Raw genomic sequence first — 18358 nt, forward strand, 5'->3', positions numbered from 1 at the left:
TCATGCTCTTTCAAGAAACCATACCAGATTCTAACTATCAGTAGTATCTCTACTCACCATCAACACTGCTAACCCAAGTTGTAGTGTAAGATCAAATTTTGTTTCCATTTCCCTCTGAAGTCAATATTTCTTCCTCTAACTCATGAGTCCTTCTCTCCCAAAGTATGAGGTCTTCTCATGAGGACCCTTTAAATATCTAGGGTAACTCTTCTAACTGAGGCAATCATATTAACATGATCTTCTTGCTTTCATGTTTCCATTAGGTGCATGCTAGATTTTTACTTCTCTAATGCATACTTCAAATTGCTCTCCTTTTGTTGCATTTACGTTATTGCATAATTAGGGGAAGCCCTTGTACTTTGCTACGTTCTTTCATTACTTTCTTCTTGCTGCCAAAGCCTAGTCATCCCTTGTCATTGATTTATATCTTGAGAAAATTCAATGCCCTCTTGAACTTGGACTTCTTGCATAAATTTTCAACTTTTTCATCTCCATCTGGCATCCAGCTTGTAAGATAACTTTATCCACATCATGATGCATAAACTAGAGGTTCTTCTTCTTTTAATGAAAGCAACCATTCCTAGGGTATAAACCCTAGACCTTTCTTATTCAAACCCTTGCTAGGTTTTATAGACTAGCGCATTGATTGTAGCTTCATAAGATTTTGGCATTCAACTTCTTCTCAACTTGTTAGGATTTTTGTAAACCCTAGACTCTCAATCTGCTAATGCTCGAATGTCAAAACCCTAGATTATTTACATCATCAATTGATCAATAGTCAACCTTGATTTGGTTTCTTATAATCATTGTATTTCATCGTGGTAGGTCTCAATACCCAAGAAACCTTGGCATTAATATTTTAGAAATTCAAATTCTCTCAGCAGCTTATCAACTTTTAATCAATGTCCTTGACTTGTAGCACTATAGTTTCAACCTTGAAGAGGAGCTCAACCTTTGTACATGCTTCAATGTTAGTTATTTTTGCCATGTCAACTTATCAAAGGACGGATTTCTACAAATTTATGTCACAGTTGAGTTATAAAATATTCACTGCATGTATGCCATACTTCAATTTGTATTGTAACTTGGATTTCCAAACCAATAATTTCTTTGGGTCAGCTTTCTGTAATATATATTTCGTTCTTCTATAATAACATTATCATGGTAACCTTATAACTTGGATCACAGTCCTTGCTTCACAGAGATATATCACAAATCCTTAAATCGTATAGTTTAGACTTCGTGACATTCTACAGTACTCCACAAAGAAATTAAGGTGACAATACTACTCTCAAAAAAAAAAATTCGGATGAATATCATAGAGGAGACTAATATGCTATAGACTTTGATATATGACTTCGATACTGGAGCAGCTTCATATTCAGATAGATATATATCTAGATCCAGTAGTCATTATTCCATAGGAACAACATATCATAGAGATAACACAGGAACTCGATCCTGAGAAACTTAGGTTCTTTTCAATAGGGACATTTGGACTCGCCATAGAATAATTTGGATTATGCCACAAAGATAGATCATATCTCAACTTTGATTCGCAGATTCTTATCATAGAATTCGTACCTGCACTTTTCACTTTAGAACAAACTTTAGACTCTGGGTGGTAGTTCACAAACTATAGATGAATGTTGCCACAATAAACTCGCAGGAAGACATCAGAAAGACTTAACTATATTTTAACCTTCTCTTCTTGCTTGAGAGAGGTTGTACAAATCTCTTCTTGTCCTTCTGTACTTCACATATGAAATTTGGATGAGGGAGGCACGGTCATATTATTGTCCCGCAGAGGTTCATATTTTTGTGGATTTGTATAAGAATTTCAGGAGCCTTGGATCATCATTTTCACACAGATTCTTGGACTCATCATAGAGATATACATAAGGAGAAGAGATCTCAGGCTATCATAGTTTCATAAAGGTAATAAATTTGTCTTGTAATCATCGGTACTTTGGACCTGACAAGGAAGGATAAAACTTGGTTAATATACTTCATAGAAGATTGGCTTTAAAATGTCATACTTCATAGCTCAGACTCCAATGTTATTGGCCTAGAAACAGACTTCTCTTGTGCCTTGGCCCTGCACCTTGAAACCTTAGACTTTCGGCCCTATAAATTGCTTCACATAACAGAGAAGAGACAGGTTAATACATGGCCTCTTAGGTTCTCCCACTTGGCTACCCAACCACAGAAGATACACTTCAAAAACTCGGTTGCTTGATAACTTAGACTAGTCCTCCAAGAGTTCATTCTAGATCGCATAAAAAGACACATCTAAATCTCCCTTTCTCACTTCAGCTACGCCTTGAGAACTCGTCACATAGGCTTGTAGTTTCCTTGAGATGTTGCTCTTTAATTCCTGCATCTGATACCATGTTGAAATTTGATTGTAAGATTGAATTTCTAATCATGATAATTATTTGGGAATATATTATTGTTCCATTGTTCCATTTTCTTTATTTTTCATCAAGCAATTATCAATTTAAATTTAAGTACAAGAAAATAAATATCATCGTGCACAAAAGACAAGAGACACCAAAAATTAGACCAGAGTTCAGGGAAAACCCATCAATCCTTTCCTTATAAAATTTTCAAGAGAAATCCAAATCGCATCTAAATAAAAAATCCAATTGCCAAGTCATCCCTCCACCAAATCTGCACATGAAGTCTATCACAAGATAGTCCATAAGCCATAGATGATTTGTGCCTCAACTAGATTGCATACCATATTAGTCTAGTCATTCAAATGTCTTGCATATCACAGAAATCTGATCCTTAAATAGCTTGCATCATCACAGAAAGGTGCCACAAGAAGCTCGAACTGTGACAGAAATATTGCTACAAGAAGTCCGAACTGTCATGGAGATACTGTCACAGGAAACTCGAATTGTCAAGAGATCTTGCCACAGGAAGCCCGAACAGTCACAGAGATATTGCCACAGGAAGCCCGAATTATTTCAGAGGAATGTGCCTCATATTCCCATGCCACAGACCCGAGTTACTCTTTGACATATGATGACAGAATTGGTTTCCAAAGGATGGAGAGTAGAACCCAATATATAGTTGTTCTCTCATGTGAAGAGAAACGCCCTCTGGGTAGGCCAAATTATCTTTCTGGAAGGCCAACTTGGCAATTTGGAGGGACAAATGACAATTTTTAAAAATTAAAATTTGTTTGAAGGGTCACGAAGAACATATCTCTTTATATTTTTCTTTTGACTAAAATAAAGCAGGAAGAACATGCTATAAAATAATATATATATATATACACTTTTTTTTTTTTTTTAATACATAAAATATATATTGATATAATGACAATTATGAAGACCGAACCTAGTTATAATTCCAATAAGACACAAATTTTTGAGGTTACCGACTTGGTAATTTCCTGTTCCTCAAGTAAGAGAACCTCTGGTTCCAAAGTTTTGGGTTCAATCACTTCAACTTCTAAGATCTCAGGTTAAATTATCTCAGGTTCTAAAGTTTCAATTGTTTCAGTTTCTACCACTTCAGTTTGCAATGTCTCAGATTGTGTGATCTCAGGCTCTATAACGACGCTGGGTATTAATATTTTAGGTTGTGTAACCTCTAATGTTTTAGGTTTTATAGTCTTTGATGTTTCAGGCATTATTTCAAGGGGTAAACCCCACATTCTACGAGAACGACGAGGTAAACATGCCACGGTGAATTTTTATATTAACAATTAAAATTACACCCAAGGTCCATTGAAGATTAAACCAAACAACACACACTAAAAATCTGAGGTAGCAAACATACAAAAAAATATAATGAACTTTTCATAATGAAATCACTAGTTGGTGATGGAATCCAACATCGCAGAGATCCTAGTGAAAATTGGCTAGAAATAGAGTGGGTGGAACTAGTTACACTGACAACCTGCTTACGATCTAAACCTGGTACAAGTATTTTTCACATGTAGCAAAGTACCCTCTAAGAAGGCCCAAGTGAGTCTAGCCAATGTTTTTCCCAGGTACAATAAGGACTTTCCCCTCACCATCACCTTGTGTAATAGTCCTAGGATTATGGTCGCTAAGATCACCACCTACAAAAACCTGGCCTGGGGGGACAACTAACAGTAGGATATACGCGCAAATGCAGGCTAACAAACCCTGAAATCCCCTTGAGAGATATCTCAAAATGAGTTAGTCCTCTCAAGTGACCCCTAAGTTCCTTTCTACACCATTGGTAATGCATACAAATCAACACCACTATAACCAATAAAGCAAGATAGATTACTTCGTTGGGTCTGATGTGACCTTGTGCTTGACTCCTATGTAAGAAGCGCTTCCCAAAGACAAGATGTGGTAAATGGATTTCACTCCTTATCACAAGCTTCTATTTTTGTTTGCAATTTTAGTGTTTACCTTCAACGCCTATTCCAAATTCCTACAGCTAATCTAATGTAGGTGTAACTATGATAGAAATATAAAATGTCTAATTATTTGTATTTAGTGTTGATTCTTAAGTTGTTGTTTACTCAATAGGTGAATGAAAATGAAACCAATGGAATTATGATTCGACTCGGATCTTAATGCAGTGAATATGAGGATGTAATATTTTTCAATTCAATGAACTTCTTATTACAAAAATGAGAATATTTTCAATTCTCGAGATGCAAAAAGTCCCACTTTTAACAAATTCCTTTAAACCAAAAGACAATTCCAACAGAGACTTCTTTCAAAACATAAAAATATATCGTCTAAGATGCAATAATCTATCATTTTTGTTTTTGCAAATAGAATGAAGCACACAATAATTTTATGAATTCAAACTAATAAACAAATTAATTCAAGAAAATATTTTTCTTTTTTTGAAAAAACAATATTTTATGCAAGGAAATGAAAGCTATTTACAAAAATATAAACAAAAAAACTTTGAAATTATCACTAAAATAAAGAAATAAAGATTCCAAAGACCTCAATTGATTAGGGGCTCATGTCCCATGTGTCGTAAAATGCTCAAAAATGAAAGTGTTCAGAACTAGTTTGAACCTAAACAACTGGAAAACGCTCGTCCTCCTGATTCCGACACCGTGAACGGTTCGGAAAACAGTCTCCGTATGAGAAAGTTATGCCAAAAAGAAGAAAAGCCCAATCACTGAATTTATGATTTTTCAAAAAATAAAAATAAAAAAAGAATATTCTACATAATATTCCTTAAGATATTCTAGGGAATATTTCTTTTGAGTAGAGAATCAAAAAACTCCCACGTGGCAAGCCCGGAGGCCACCACGTGGCCAGTGTGACGTCAGTAGGGAATGGTGCATATGTTAAAAGTTTTGGCAGGCACAGGTTTCGACCATGCACCTGCCTTAAGACACTCCCACGCTTTACCATTAAACCATGAGCACCAGACTTGTTAGTAGTGAGGAGAAAACTATAGTTGAGTTTTGAATTTGGTTAGGGCGGGGCTCGTAGGGGGCTTGCCCCTAAGGGCCAGCCCCCATCCCACGTGATCACCGCCTATAGACCAAGTGCTAAACTCCATAACCGTCGGCGCTATTTGTTTGTTCACGGTTAAATGTATTGTGGTCACATTTATGCGAAAAGGGTCATGTTAATGCTAAACCAACAGTTCAACCAAAAGTTCGGCTCAAACTCTGAGGTAAACCCACAACCGTCGGGAACATTCACATGCGCATTGAAAGCCACTAACAGTTAGCTGGCAGTCACGGTCATTTTAGCAGCGGAATTGGCGGAGCGCCAAATTTGGGCATGGCGGGACTAACTGGACTCTAACTAAAGTTAGCTGGAGTCTTTCTAGGACCAACTGGCAGTAGACTTCAATGAGCCATAACTTTGGCTAGGGAAGGCCTTTTTGGACAATTTTTTTTTTTTTGATTTTGACTATTTAGATGATTTTGAAGCCATTGGCACAGGTTAGAGAGCAATCAGAGGTCGTTTGCAGGTGATTTTGCTCCGTGGAAGTTCTAGGAGCCACTAGGGCCCAGTATTGTGGGAGCTGTATAGGGTTGCAGGTACCCATTGGATGAGAACCAGTAGTCATTCATGAAGGATTTGAGCGTTTTGAATCCATTTTTTATAGTCCATTTCACCTGTTAAGGCTTGTATTCAGCTATATATTCATTTTGAGCTTTTAATCAAAACGAGGACATGCCCATTTGGGAGCTTTGGACCCGGCAGATGTAGCCCAGGAGGGGTGAACTGCGTCATCATATGCTATTGCATCTGTGGTTGAGTTATTTTTCAGAACAAATCTGTTTTAGTATGTTAAACAGAGAAATGAATTAATTCTACTACACATAAAAGGGTCATAAACAGCTGAAAAACTCATTTGTTTTTAACTGCAAGACATGTACATCTTTTAAACATGTATGTTTACTGAATTGAATACCTTGCAAAGCATTTACAAGTAGTTTCACATTCAGATCATCAATATTCAAAGCACGGATTGTCATTCTTTCAATAAATCAATAAAACAATCAATTCAAAATACTGCAAAATGAAAAAAAATTCACAAGAAGATAGCCTAACAAAACCAAAAGTGAAAAGTTTACCCTGCAACTAATCAAGAACAAACTCAAAAATCACAACAATCAACAGATCAAAGATCATACAGAGGAAACTATGGGAAAATTTCAATTTTTCTAAGACCGACACAGGTATTTAGTACATAACACTGCGATGGAAAGGTATAGTCACAACTTATAGAACAACACAATGCAATGTCGATGCATTGTCTCTCACATCAAAGTGCAATGAGTGTAAAACTCAATAAAAATGTAAAAACTTTCAAAATATCTAAACTATCTGGGGTTTTAAAATCAAATAGGGTTCGTCAAAGACTTAAGAAAGTTTCAACTTAAGAAAAAAGGGAATACCACTGAAGAACAACTCACTCTCCAGTGGAGTCACCAATTTTTTCAATGGACTAATCGCTCTTGCAGACAAGAGTGATCTCCCTAAGTTCGAAAACCGAACACTAGAACAAAACACACACAAAAATATACAAACTTTCCCTAGAATATTGTTGAAAATGTAAACATGGACATACCTATTTATCTGAAGTTTGTCCTTGCTTGTTCTTTGTTTGTTGTATCTCTTGATCTTCCTTTGGTCTTAAAAGCCAAAACAAACAATATCACCAACAAACAACTAGTCAAAGCATTTGATATGTAAAATACTCAACATATTCTAAATGGATGATCAAGGAGTTCCATTACAATATTTACAAAATAAAACAACATATGTGGGGAAGAAATATATTTTGTATTAATAAGGAAAAGGAGAGAGTTACAACCAATGCCTTTATGTTGATAGCTTCCTCCCAATAGTCATCAATTCCAACCTTGCATTCAAAATCCTTCAATAAATACTTTAGAAGAGTGAAAGTATACTTCAAAAGTCTAAAAGCCAACCCCTTTTCCATTGAGTCTATTGATTTATGGATCAAGGATGGAAGTTTTAGATTCACTTTAGGAATTAAATCCATAATGGAAGGCATGGGATCCACTGTGGTAGGGATGAGAACCACTTGAGCAGGGATTTGAGTCCATATCCTCATTGATTGGAAAAATACCTCCACGAGGCCTCTAGAATGGAAACTTCGTGACTCTTTTTATTTTTTACCAATGTAAAAAGACCAACACACATTTTGATAAGGAAAGTTGTGATGACGACGCAAGATATTAGCTATGCAAGGTGAGATGTTGCAGGTTATAATGTTGGCACCTGCGACACTCTCCAAAAATAGGGTTTTTAAGGTATCTAATCTAGGATTCTTATCTTTTATGGAGAGGCATTTCTTCCATCTTTTTCGAGGATTGATAAAAATAGTTCTTCGGATGACAAAAGATCTAGATTTGACATCATTTTCCTATATGCAACAAAATAATGTGTAACAAAGTTGACTCTGCTAAAGAATGATTGAAGCTCTTTCACGTTCCTTGGTGGAGAAGGTTGTTAGATGGATTTGACCCCTTTTGCATCCACTCTTACTCCTTCCTTTGACACTATGTAGCCCAGAAGCTTACCTTCTGTCATGCCCAACATTGTCTTCTTGTGATTCAGAGAAATCCCATATCTTTACATCTCTCAAAGACTAAGCACAAGTGGAAATCTTAGTTATGTTTGGATTGTTGGGTATGAACCACTTAATAAAGTTGGCTCCGCCAAAGGATGATTGAAGCTCTTTCACATTCCTTGGTGGAGAAAGTTGTTGGATGGATTTGACCCTTTTTTAGTCCTCTTACTCCTTTTGACAATATGTGACCTAGAACCTTTCCTTTTGTCTTGTTCAACATTGTCTTCTTGGGATTTAGAGAAATCCCATATCTATGACATCTCTCAAAGACTAGGCACCAGTGACTAATATGATCAAACATTTTCTTTGAGAACATAGTGAGGTAATATTGATAAAGCTCAATAATCTTCTTAATGATATCATATAATGCATAATCCATCTCCCTTTGAAAATTGGTAGCCACCTGTTTTAACCGACAAGGCATTCTTATGTATTCAAAAGTACCCCACAAAGTTGTGAATGTTGTCTTTGACCTATTTTCCTTCCTAACTAAAACCTTATTGTATCCAGAAAACTTGTCAAGGAAAAACATAATTTTGGATCTCGTAATTCGTTGCAACAACATCTCCATGTTGGGCAATGGATAGTTATCCTTGATGGAGGCCACATTTAGGCTTCTAAAGTCCATGTGTAAGTGGATCTATCCTGATTTATTTCTTACTACCACAAGGTTTGAGATCCAAGTTGTTGGAAATACTAAGAGGGGGGTGAATCAGTGTTTCAATTCAATTGGTTAATTTTCAATCTTCAAAGCATTAAATAACATTAGCGTTAGATCAAAACATAAATCAACAACACCATTCAACAATGCACAACATCGAGATAGTACAAAATATTTTTTTAGGTGGAAACCCTTCCAAGAGAAAAAAACATCAAATTCTTTTAATATAGGTTTTTAAAATATTACATCAACGGGAAGCTCCAACTTCCAATATTTTCCAGCAATAACTAGAAGGAGGCTCCAACCCCTTGATTTATTAGCTCCAACTAAAAGGGTGCTCCAATGCCCTGATTTAACAGCTCCAACTCGAAGGATGCTCCAATGCCCTAGATTTATTAGCTCCAATTGAAAGGATGATTCAACGCCTTGATTTACTAGCTCCAACTAGAAGGACGCTCCAACGCCCTGCAAGCTCCAACTTGCCCTAGCACCACCCTATCACCCTGAAGTGTTCTCGGGCTCCAACCTAAAGGAGACTCCACTCTCCACCTTGCACCACCCTACCACCCTACTCAGCAAGCCACCAATTTCCCTAAAGGGTTTGACCTTCAATTCACCATGACATACCACAATTCATAATTTACAGACTAGATCCACTTGTGCTAATATAATATCAAAACAATTTGTTGACCTCTCAATCTACAATACTTGCCCAAGGTCATCAACAGTGAAAACTCATCAAAAATAAAACCGTAGTTGAACCATCAGGAGTACTCAATACACTATGCTCAACAAATAGATCCATTATTGCTCAATATGTATATTTGATGAGAAACCCTAGCAGCATAGATCAAGAACTCGTTGTATTTCACTGCCTCTTCTTCTGTCCAATAGTCGATTCTTGCTATCACAACACTTGGCCTATTATTGTTTCTAATGCTAAATTTTCCTTTGTTTTCATCAACAAGATGGTGTTTCTTACAATGCCCTTCTTACTAAAGAAAAGCCAAGTCATTTCTCGCTCTTTCCCAAATGCACAATTCAATGCACCACAAGTTTTTCCAATGCCAAGCCAATTACCTTTCTGCAATGCAATCCTTAACTCAACAGATTTGATCAACACATTCCACTATCAAGAGCCTAATGGCATCAACATTTATATGAGAACCCTAGCGGTTGTTGCTTAGAAAACCCTAGTAGAATTGCAAGCTCTCACAATAACCGGATCTACTATATCTTCAATGGAAAATCCTAGCATGAAGCATCTAGTCAACAAGACATGAACCTCTTGATCAACACATAGCAACATACAACTATTTCAATCACTAGCTTTTCCCAACATATGTCAACAACGATTATACAATTACTTATAACTGACAAGCCCTAACATATCAACAATATTTTATGTTATGCAACCAGCTCACAAATAAATAGATCAACGACTTAAAAATTATCCTCTTCGAGGGGGAAACCTCCTTTACATTGCATAAATGAACAATTCTTGGATGATACAAATGACAATACCTCATTTGTATATATAGGAGTCTAAGGGGTCACGATATAATCAGAGCCTATATAACAATAATAATGTAAGGGCGCAACAGTAACAATAGTGGGCTTCTATGGGGCACAACAATAACAATATGGGGTTTACATGGGCACAACGATAACAATTAGGGGGATACACTAGTATTATAGGGACCTAGCATGCCCCTCTCCTTCAAAAAAATGTTGTCCTCAATGCTTGAGTAGTTCTGGATGTTTCTGTATAAAATTCTCATCCTCTCATGTGGAATCTTCAGCAGGTAAGTTCTTTCACTTAATGAGATACTCTTAAATTAATCGATTATGTAGTTGTTGAGTTCTTGTTTCTGTGACTGCTTCAGGCTCAAATATGATTTTTTCTTCTTCACCAATTTCTAGAAACCTTGTTTGAAATGGAAATTTGTCACCTATAACCTTCTTTAAGCATGAAACATGGAAAACTGGGTGTACTTAGAAAGATGTAGGCAACTTCAATTTGTATGCCATAGTACCAATATTTTGCAATAGTTTGTAAGGACCATAGTACTTGGGTGATAATTTATTATCCTTCTTAGCTTGCTTGAGAGACATGTATTGGTATGGTTGTAACCATAAAAATACCCAATCACCTACATCAGAAATTCTTTCACTATGATGTTAATATGCCTGTTGTTTCATTCAATTTTGCACCAAAGTGAGGTTATCCTTTAAGAGTTGGAGAACTTCTTGTTGATATTCTATGTGATATTCCACTGCTTTAACCTTATAATTTTCTATTAAAGATGATGTGATGGATAGTGGATGATATCCATTAAGTGCTATAAATGGGGTCATTTTTTCTGCAGTATGGAAGGAAGCGTTATACCACCATTCAACTAGAGGTGACCACTTGACCCATTGTGTTTGTTTGTTAGATACAAAGTAAGGAAGATATCCTTCCAAACATTTGTTCACTATCTCAGTTTTCCCATGAGATTGAGGATGATAAGATGAGCTATGAGCTAATTGAGTACCAAGAAAGAAAATAATTTAGTCCAAAAATTTCTAGTGAAAATGGGATCTCTGTCACTTCATATAATCTTTGGATTTCCATGTAGCTTTTGAATTGTTTCCATAAATGCAGTAGCAATTGTGCTGGATTTAAAAGGATGAGATAATGCACAAAAGTGTGCATACTTGTTAAGTCTATCAACTACCACCATGATGACACTCTTTCCTTCAAACTTGGGTAAACCTACGATAAAATCCATTGATACATCCTCCCGACGCTGACTTGGAATGGCTAAAGGTTGTAACATACCTGGGGTCTTAACAGTCTCAACTTTATTTTGTTGGAAAACCAAACATTTTGCCACAAATTTCTAAATATCATATTTAAGGCCATCCCAAAAAAATTCCTTCTTGACCCTATGGTAAGTTTTTAAAAATATTGAGTGCCCTCCTAAGGGAGAGGTGTGCAATTCCAAAAGAATCTTTTGTTTGAGTTGGGAATTCTTACAAAGATATAAGCGATCTTTTTACCATAATGAATCATTTTGCTAGCTAAATGTATCAGATGTACATGGATCTTACTGCAACTTTTGAATTAGCAACCACACCTCTTCATCATTCTTCCATTCATCCTTTGCTTCGGTTATCCACTCAAGTTGGATAATATAAATGGCACAAAACAATGCTTCCACATCCTCATCCTTTCTTGAGAGTGCATCTGCAACAACATTTTTCTTCCCTTTTTTGTAGATGATTTCAAAGTCATAACCCAACATCTTTGTCAACCATTTTTGTTTCTCTTCTAAAGATAATATTTGTTCCAAAAAGTATTTAAGATTATCATGATTTGTTTTTACCTTAAAGTGTCTTCCCATTAGGTAAGGTCGTCATTGCTTTAGTGCATGTAGTATTGCCAACATTTCCTTCTCATAAATAGGTTTGTGTAAATACTTTCCTTTGATTGGACAACTTTCAAAAGAAATGGGTCTTCCTTCTTGCATTAAAACAACACCAATTCCATTTCCTAAAGCATCACATTCCACAATAAAAAAAATTGTGAAGTCTGGTGTAGCTAAGACCAATGCTTGACACATTTCCTCTTTAAGATGTTCAAAGGCCTTCGTTGCTTCTGGAGTCCAAGAAAATGCATCTTTCTTCAGTAATGATGTTAGAGGTGCCGCTATTCTCCCATAATTCTTAACAAACTTTCGATAATACCCTGTCAACCTAAGATGATTCGAATGGAAAATGGCATCAACCCATGGTATTCATCCACCCATGGTATTATAAGTGGCATCACCCATGGTATTTATCAACCCATGGTATTGTACGTGACATCCACCCATGGTATTCATTCACCCATGGTATTTGCCCATGGTATTGTGACATCCACCCATGGTATTCATTCACCCATGGAATTAACCCGTGGTATTGTGACATCCACCCATGGTATTCATTCACCCATGGAATTGACCCGTGGTATTGTGACATCCACCCATGGTATTCATTCGCCCATGAAATTGAACTGTGGTATTGTAACTGAAAAATACTATAAGTAACAAGTCGCATTTTGTACAAGGACAATTTGTCCACCACAATGTAGCTTTTATAGTTATTCTCTGTTTTAATAAAAAAATTCTTTGTGGTTTTGTTTATTGGGCACTCTCCTCTTTTTCTTCTGGCAATTCAAGTTTTCAGATCTTGGGGGTCTCTCCCCCCAAGATCCATTTCAATTTTTTAGATCTTGGGGGCCTCCCCCCAAGATCCAGATCAATGGTATCAGAGCAGGTTACGATTCCATGGGAATGAGGGTTTCATGCATATTTCAGTTTCAAATTTTTGTAGCAATATTCAACAAACTTCAGGCATGCGCTGTGACGCCCATAGAGCACTTTCTTGGGCCAAGCAGGAAGAATTTTTCTTTTTTTTCATTTTTTTGCAGGATATTTTTTTTTTGGCGATGAGTTTGCAGATTAGATCTGAAACATTTGGTGCAATATATATATATATATATATATATATATATATATATATATCTGGATGCCTTGCAAAAAAATATCAAAAACAAAAAAAAACAAAATCGGCCAAATCGGAGTCTGGATGAGGGAGATATCGCTGATTTAAAATCAACTATGTTGTAGAATTTTTTTTCTGATGACAACTGGTGGACATCGACTCTCCTATCATTTTTTTTTGAAGTTTTTGTACATAATTTTAGAAAAAAATTGTAGATCTGAGCTCTTGAAAAATCACCCAATTTCAAAAAACAAATGGGTCGAATCGGAGTTCGAATGTGGGAGATATCGCTCATTTAAAATCAACTATTTTTTCAAAACTTTTGTGATGGCAGAAAAAATTGTAGCACGAATCAGAGATTCTAAGGTGTCCAGATAAGGATTTCCAACACATGGGAAGATGAAAAATGGTCCTTCTGCTTCCAAAAACAGGTTATAATAAATATTCTAAGTTATATTGACCGAGTTATGTCCATTTTAATTCTGGAGCAACATTCGGAGCGGGTTCCCATTGGAGACGTGCCCTCCCACCCCACTTTAGTAGGCATTTGCTTCACATTCATCAGTTTCAGCATAGCAGCATTTGGCTTGGGTTATTTGGAGATGTGCCCTCCCACCCTAGGCTATGTAGGCACCTGCTACTTCATCAACAACCAATATCATGGTTATGGGTCAACTGCACAAAATCCTTGTCATCGAAGTCCATTTGCTAGGCTGCACACTGTTAGTATCACAGTTGGTCACAAGCATTACAAGGTATCTCTATCCTTGGATCTTCATTTTTCATGGTTATGGGTCATCCACAAACCCACACTTCATTGAAGTCCATTTGCTATGCCACACACTGTCAGTATCACAGTTGGTCACAAGCATTATAGGGTATCTCTATCCTCGAATCTTCGTTCATCATGGTTATGGGTCATCCACAAACCCACACTTCATCGAAGTCCATTTGCTAGGCCGCACATTGTCAGAATCACAGTTAGTCACAAGCATTATAAGGTATCTCTATCCTCGGATCTTCGTTCATCATGGTTATGGGTTAACCACATAAAACCCTTATCTTCAGTGGCTCTTCATATTCAACAAAGGCTTCGCAGGAGGAAACTTTACGCAATGGGGACCACTGCTTCTTAAGGAGAGAGGAATGATCCAAATGGAAAATGGCATCAACCCATAGTATTCATCCACCCATGGAATTTACCCATGGTATTGTAAGTGGCATCCACCCATGGTATTGTAAGTGACATCCGCCCGTGGTATTCATTCACCCATGGTATTGTGACATCCACCCATGGTATTCATTCACCCATGGAATTGACCCATTGTATTGTGACATCCACCCATGGTATTCATTCACCCATGGAATTGACCCGTGGTATTGTAACTGAAAAATACTACAAGTAACAAGTCGCATTTTGTAAAAGGACAGTTTGTCCAGCACAATGTAGCTTTTACAGTTATTCTCCATTTTAATAAAAAAATTCTTTGTGGTTTTGTTTATTGGGCACTCTCCTCTTTTTCTTCTGGCAATTCAAGTTTTTAGATCTTGGGGGTCTCTCCCCCCAAGATCCATTTCAATTTTTTAAATCTTGGGGACCTCCCCCCAAGATCCGGATCACAAGAAATCCTCGAAGATGCTTTATGGTTGTGGGGATTTTCCATTCCTCAATGCCTTTAATTTTGTTAGGGTCTGAGATACAATATGACCTAATATTCCGCCTCCTGTATCCAAAGAAACATTTGGAGGTTTTTGCATGTAATTGTTTCTCTGCCAATAGTTTGAGCACCTTGTCAACATGTTGAACATGATCCTTCCAAGACTTGTTGTAGATTAGGATATCATCAAAAAATATTAACACAAATTTTCTAAGGAAGTGTTTGAAAATGGAATTCATCAAACCTTGAACTATGGAAGGTGCATTAGTAAGGCCAAAAGACATGACCAAAAATTCATAATGACCCTCATGAGTTTTGAGTGTTGTTTTCATAATGTCTTCAGCCTTCATTCTAATTTGATGATATCTTGAATGAAGATCCAGCTTGGTGAAGTAAATTGCCCCATGTAATTCATCCAACAATTCATCAATGACAGGAATGGGAAATTTATCTTTAATAGTGAGCTTGTTTAGCTCCCTATAATCTGGACACATATGTCACGATCCATCCTTCTTGTGCACCAATACTACTGGAGTAGAGAAAGAACTTTGGCTAGGTTGAATTATACCATCCTCTAGCATTTCTGTAACCATACGTTGAATTTCACTCTTTTTGGCAAAAGGATATATGTAAGGCTTGATGTTTGGAGGAACACTTCCTGGAAACAAGTGAATCGCGTGATCATGATCGTGAATAGGTGGGAGGCCTTTGGAAGTTTCAAAAACCTTGGAATGATTGTCCAAGGCTTTTTGGAGATCTAGAGAAATAGATGATTTCGATGTTTGAACCCTTAGTGAGTGATTTCGATGTTTGAACCCTTAGTGAGCATAATTGTGCAATTATGCCTCATTGTTCTTCAGAAGCTTTTTTCTGCCATTAGAGTTGATTATCTTTCCTGGTTTCCCTATGATACCCCTTAATTCAACTCCCTTTCCTTCCCAAAAAAAATTCAAGAAAAGTTCTTGAAAATTGAAAGTTATCGTCCCCAAAGATTGTAACCATTGGACTCCTAGTACAACATCAATGCCACCCATTGGAATGGAAAGCATTGGACTATTCAATACATATTCCCCCATGGTTAGCCTTATATTATGGCACTTTCTAGAGTAATTTATAGTTCCTTCATTTGCAACCATCACTTGACACGTTGGTGCTAGATATAGGAAGCAATTCAATTCCTTGGCTATCTTACAATGAATAAACTTTATGGGTACTACCTGAATCAATCAACACCATTACCTTTTTCTTATTGATATATCCTTCTATATTGAGAGTTTGGGGAGTGGTAATTCCTTCCAATGCATTACAAGATATGGTCAGATTCATTTCTTCTTTCTCTGGGGTTATTTCCTGGTGTATATCATCCTTCTTTAATGTTTCTTGTTCCTTTTCTTCCTCCTCTTCATAATCTATGTAGAATAATTTCTCCTCGGAAAACTTATGACCTTTAGTGTATTTGCTAACACAACTGTAACAAAGCCCTTTTTCTCTTTTTTCCTCCAATTATTGTGGTGTCAACCTTATAGGTTGTGGAAGACTAGGAGTAGCAACACTTCCATCTTTATAGTTGAGTGGTAGACTTATTTGTTGCCATAATTTTTCTTTCAACTTTTCTTGCCACCCTAAATGCCTTGTCCAATGAATCAAGTTCCCAAATGTGAACCTCATGTTGGATGTTATCTTTTAAATTCCCTATGAAGACATCAAACTTACGTTCCTCTGGAATATCGGTTACCTTAATATTCAATTTTTGGAAGTCTTCAATGTGCTCTGCCATTAAACCCTTTTGTTTGAGATTTATCAATTGGCTAAAGAAGGTGTTGCTCTTTGTATCTTCATAATGTGCTATCGTTTCCTTCGTAAAAATTGACGAGGTGGAAAGTCGTTTACGAGAACAAATCCATCTATATCATACGACCTAATTGGGTTCTTTAACAGCCCTGGTGAAAATTCCATGTAATAAAAGTTAAAAACAATAACCACGGTTGATGGGACACTTATTCCAAGCTGAATATTGGGAAGGACATCCTAGGGGGGTGTTCATTTGATTGTTTATGGCTAAAGAAATTGGCAAAGGAAAAGGCTAAGGCTTTGGAAAGGCAAAATGGCATTTTTGGCACAATTATTTATGAAAATAATGGAAATTAAGAGAAAAAAGAGGTGAAAGGTCACAGGTTGCATGTCAGGAGGAAAATGAAGGAAAATATTCGAAAATGAAGAAAGTAGAGGCCTCATTCATAAAAAGGATTCTGAGGATCAGTTGGTAACCTTTTGTCAAGTCAGTTTTGGAGCACTCTGATTATTCTCTCTCTCATACTCTTGGATACTTAGAGTTTTCTTAGAGTGGTGATTATGCATTGATATAGTTGCTTGTGAATGTCTATATGTTATTATGTATATGTTATACATCTATCACGTTGATTTGGTGATCTTGTAGACAAGGTATCCTCCCCGAGCTATATTGAGGTACGTTGGTTTATTGAGATTTGGTTTATCTGACATATTATGCATTGTAGGAAGAAAAAGATCAAATGGCTAGCAAGATGGTTGACTACAAAGAATCTCCCTATGAATCCGAAGAGTAGCATAGTGTTGAGAACTCTTCTGTTTTGGCAGTTACATTGATAAGTCTGAAGGAAGAGATAAGGAGTTGTAAGGTGGATAATGATTAGATCATACAAGAACAAGAGAAGCAAGCAGAGGTCAATGCTATACTTCTTCAGAGTTTATTGGACTTGCAGTGACAAGGGCCACTTCGAATCAGCCATGGGCATGAGGATAAAACTAATGGGGCATATGGCAGTAGATCTCCTGGTAGACACAGGTCGAATAGATCTGATACAGTGAGAGATGGTAGGTCGTTGGACACTCCGGATAAGAGGGGTGGTGAACACAGGTATTATTTTAGTTCTGGTTTTGAAAGACATCATTATCATCATCACTATCATCTTTATATGAGGAATGATAGGGGATACTTGCTAGATGAGTTCAAGAAATAAAAACCACCTACTTTTGATGGAGATATGAAGAATCTAGAAGATACAAAGGCTTGGATACTTGGAATGAACAAATTCTATGAGTTGCATGAGTACACAGATAACATGAAGGCTAGAATAGTTATCTTCAACTTGAAAGGTAAAGTAGACATCTGATGGGAAGATCTTAAGCCGGTTAGAGACATCAGGACAGATGACTTGAGCTAGAGGGAATTCAAGAGGATTTTCAGGATGAAGTACTTGTCAAAAAGGTATGATGATAGTAAGGCAAAAGATTTCTATGAGCTAATGATGGTATCAATGATAGATGAAGAGAACACAACCAATTTTCTAGAGCTATTGAGGTATGCACCATATCTTACTGATGAGAAGGCTAAAGTTCAACAATTTGTCAGTGGTTTTCCATTATAATTTAGAGATCGGATTGAGTA

The sequence above is a fragment of the Pinus tabuliformis genome, chromosome 9, assembly GCF_031772625.1.
Source record: "Pinus tabuliformis cultivar Carrire ecotype Pingquan chromosome 9, CPIR1, whole genome shotgun sequence".
Lineage (NCBI taxonomy): Eukaryota > Viridiplantae > Streptophyta > Pinopsida > Pinales > Pinaceae > Pinus > Pinus tabuliformis.